Genomic DNA, 4,161 nt, shown 5'->3' on the forward strand with positions numbered 1-4,161 from the left:
GATGTTGATAATGGAGGGGGCTATGCATGTGTGGGGGCAGGGGAACTATGAGAAATCTTTGTGCTTTCTGCTCAATGTTGCTATGAATCTGAAATGGCTCTAAAAAATAAAGTCTATTTTAAAAATCCACTAAACCAGCGGTTCTCAACCTGTGGGTCGCGAACAATGAAAATACATCCTGCATATCAGATATTTACATTACGATTCATAACAGTAGCAGAATTACAGTTATGAAGTAGCAACGAAAATAATTTTATGGTTGGGGGTGACCACAACATGAGGAACTGTATTAAAGGGTCGCGGCATTAGGAAGGTTGAGAACCACTGCCACAGCAGCTGTATGTATTTCAAAGGGAACCTTCCACCATTTGGTTTAAAGGCGACAGGTTGTATACAGGTAGTCTCCTGTTTGCCCTTATGCAGCGGGTCCCTCTGCCTCTGTGCAAAGCCCTGGGTGGCCTGGCCTCTGCCCTGTGCCTTTCTTTACTCCTTGATCATATGGCCTTTCTATTCTTCTACACCTACCTGGCTCATTCTTGCTCAGGGCCTTTGAACCAGCTCCTCCTTAGCCTGGAGTGCTGTTCTTCCATGGACACCCCCCCCCCCAATTATCCTCTTAATGTTCCCTCAGAGAGACCCCTTGACTGCTTGCTCTAAATCAGTCACATCAGCCTGGTCTTATTTGACTGACTTCTCTAGGTGACATTTACCACAATCTTCTTGTTTATCTGCTGGTTTGTTCCATGTGAGAAGGTGAGCCTGTGAGGGAAGGGAATGTGCCTGCCTCTCCCGCTGCACCTCCAAACAGGGTCTGTCGTGTAGTAAGGAGATGTCCATGGGATGAATGGCCAAGTTGCTTTTCTCCTCCTGAGATGCTGGTACCTGTTAGCGCCTGTGTCTTCCTGGGGGCAGGGTCAGATAGCTCTTGATTTCACCGCCACCCCCAGGAAACCAACAAAACATAACAATAAAGCATCATTGTTATTTAACCTCTCACTTTTTCCACCTTGTAGAGCTACCCTCCTCTGCCCCACACCACTCTTCGAAGAAAGGATCTGCTGCGAGACAGAGTGTCAACTGCTGTGAGGACCAGGGTGGGATTCGCTTGGCACCATCTGCAAACAGTAGGTTTGGGGCTTCCTGGCACTATATCATACCTATAATTTGCATCAGTGGAAGGTTGGCTGCCTCCCAATTGTCCTGCAACTTCTCTGCTAGCTTCTGTTTTCCAGTGAAGAAATTTCTTTCATAAATGCCTTAGCAATGAGAATGTCTATTTTATTCTCAGGAGAGGCTTAGATTTCAAGCTTCCTTGAGTGCTTGAAATCGGGTACATGGCTGCTTCCTTTATCATTGGATTGTTGTCCTAAATGCCAGCAAGAGAAATAGAGGTAACACCAAAATGTTCTGACCTCTTCCCATTACTGCCAAGAGGTTCTTCTACACCTACCTGGCTCATTCTTGCTCAGGGCCTTTGAACCAGCTCCTCCTTAGCCTGGAGTGCTGTTCTTCATGGATTACCGCCCCCCCCCCCATTATTATCCTCTTAAGTAACATTCCCTCAGAGAGATCCCTTGACTCAGTAACTGCCTCAGCTGTTCATTAAGAAAAGTTAGTCATGCTTGGCCATGTGGTTCAGTGGTTAAGCATCAACCTATGAACCAGGGAGGTCATGGTTCGATTCCCGGTCAGGGCATATGCCCCAGTTTCAGGCTTGATTCCCAGTAGGGGGTGTGCAGGAGGCAGCCAATCAATGATTGTCATCATTGATGTTTCTATCTCTCTCTCCCTCTCCCTTCCTCTCTGAAATCAGTAAAAATTTATTTTAAAAAAAAGTTTGTGGTACTAAAGATCTTCAAAGAAGCATCAATCAGCTCTGTACCTATTCAGCAACTTTACTGCAATGATTACTAGCAAAATCATTCTGCTTTATAGTTATTTAAACCAAGGTTAAAACGGAGTGGTAATTACATCCATTCCATGTCCATTAAGGAGGAAGGAGGTTTTCTCTTTTGTGATTGACATTTGCAAGTCAATTCACTGACTATACCAATTTGGATTTAATTTCAATGATAATTTTATTCTTGAAAATAAAAATATCAGTTGCATTTTGAATGCAAAATATTTTCTCTCCTCTACATATATAAGCCCCTTATGACTGGGGCTCATTTGAGTCTTACGATAGCCATTCTTTTTCATCATTACTAATTAGTGTGGTGTTTGCCTAAAAAGACCAGTCCTAAGATGCACTCCAGGGCCTTATAATTCCAAGTTAATCAAAAAGAAATTTTTATGAACATTTAAGAGTTACTGTTCAGCACAACATTCTATAGGCTTATTTGTCTTCGGTAAAATTCAAAATAATTCTAGGAATATTGCTGGGATTTGAATCCCTATATCAGGCCCGTACTAGGAATGACAACCATTTCTAAATGTTTGACCCCAATGATGTCTCTCCCTTTGTCCGGTGGTGTCTGTCCCATTGCAGCTGGGCAAAGAACAGAATTCACTTATCCTACAGATACCTACTGAACGATTTCTGTGCCGGGCACTTTTTAGTGTTGAGAACAAGGCAGTGAACAAAGCAAACTCCCTGCTTTCGTGGAGCTTTAAAGAAGCTTCCGAATGTCCTCAGCAAACACATGAGAGAAGGGAGGTGCAGAGAACTTGACTCACTCCCAGGTGTCTTGGGGAACCCCCTTCAAGATGGCAGCCAGACCCAAGATGAAAACATTATTAGAACCTGGTTTGGAAAACAAGATAAATGCAACCTTATGCTCTAGATCAGCGGTTCTCAACCTGTGGGTCGCCAACCTGTAGGTCGCAACCCCTTTGGGGGTGGAACGACCCTTTCACAGGGGTCGCCTAAGACCACTGGAAAACACATATATAATTACATATTGTTTTTGTGATGAATCACTATGCTTTAATTATGTTCAATTTGTAACAACGAAAATACATCCTGCATATCAGATATTTACATGACGATTCATAACAGTAGCAAAATTACAGTTATGAAGTAGCAACGAAAATAATTTTATGGTTGGGGGTCACCACAACATGAGGAACTGTATTAAAGAGTCGCGGCATTAGGAAGGTTGAGAACCACTGCTCTAGATTAATCATTGCAAAAATATAGAAGCCTATTAAAACAACAAATGAAAAGATGCCAGGTTGAGCTTAGGAAAGAAAGAGGAATTACGTCTCAAGGATACTATTTCAATACATTTTTTTCAGGTTTGCAGATTCTGCCCAAATTCTGCCTCTACCATCCCCTCCCAGCTTCCATTGCCAGTGTCTAATGCATCCTGCCTGTTTCTCCATGCACAGACAAGCAAATGTGACTATGAATTCATCTTGGCTCCCTTCATAAAGTAAAAGATAACAAACTATACCTCTCTGCAATATATGTCTTCTAGTGTATGTAGGAGCATTCATCACGTTAGTACGAAGAGAGCTTCCTCATTCTTTTTTTTTTGTTTTTCTCCACAGTTACAGAGTAGTCCATTGTATGGATGTACCACAATTTAAATAGTGACCTATTGATAGGCGTTTGGGCTGTGGCCAATCTTTGCTCTTAAACAATGCTGCAGTAAATCACTTTGCACATAGGTTATTCGGCATGTATGCAATGATATCTGTGTAAATTTTCAAAGTAGAATCACAAGTCATAAGGTTTGTGTATACTTTTGATAGATATTATCAAATTGCCTCCCAGAGGGGGTTTTTCTTATTCTCAGCACTGCTAGGAATGTGTGAGAGGAACGGTCCAGGGTCTGGCTCTTTGCCAGTCTGGTAAGTTAAATGGTGTCTCAGGAGTTTCAATATAGGAATATTATTTGTTAGAGTTTTCAGTGGTGCTTCTTTTTTTAAAGAAGAAAATGCATAGAATTTGGCTGTTTTTATTGTACAAGTGGACTACTAAAGGCCATCTTAAATCTTCTATTATGTAATTTAAAATAATGCTTGTTCATGTTAAAAATGCTCCATTTTAAGTTCTGAAAACACAGGATAAAAATGCTTCTCAGGCTCATGATGTACCTAGGTGACCTGCTGGAGAAAGTCCTTTTCTCCTGTAGTTTGGTCCTATATGATATAGAGAATTGAAATAGGACAGTGTACAAAATGAGGTATCACAGCGGGCCTGAGACAGCTGTCCTT

The 4,161-nt window shown here is 41.8% G+C and overlaps 1 long non-coding RNA gene across 1 annotated transcript; it reads left to right on the plus strand.

Moving 5' to 3' along the window:
* Nucleotides 1-276: 276 nt before the first annotated feature.
* LOC106696020 lies at nt 277-3,392 on the plus strand. Its single transcript, XR_001346956.2, has 2 exons — nt 277-1,124; nt 3,238-3,392. It is a non-coding gene; the product is annotated as an uncharacterized LOC106696020 (long non-coding RNA).
* The last annotated feature ends 769 nt before the right edge of the window (nt 3,393-4,161 follow it).

This window comes from Myotis lucifugus, unplaced genomic scaffold (assembly GCF_000147115.1).
Source record: "Myotis lucifugus unplaced genomic scaffold, Myoluc2.0 scaffold_7116, whole genome shotgun sequence".
In the NCBI taxonomy this organism is placed as follows: domain Eukaryota; kingdom Metazoa; phylum Chordata; class Mammalia; order Chiroptera; family Vespertilionidae; genus Myotis; species Myotis lucifugus.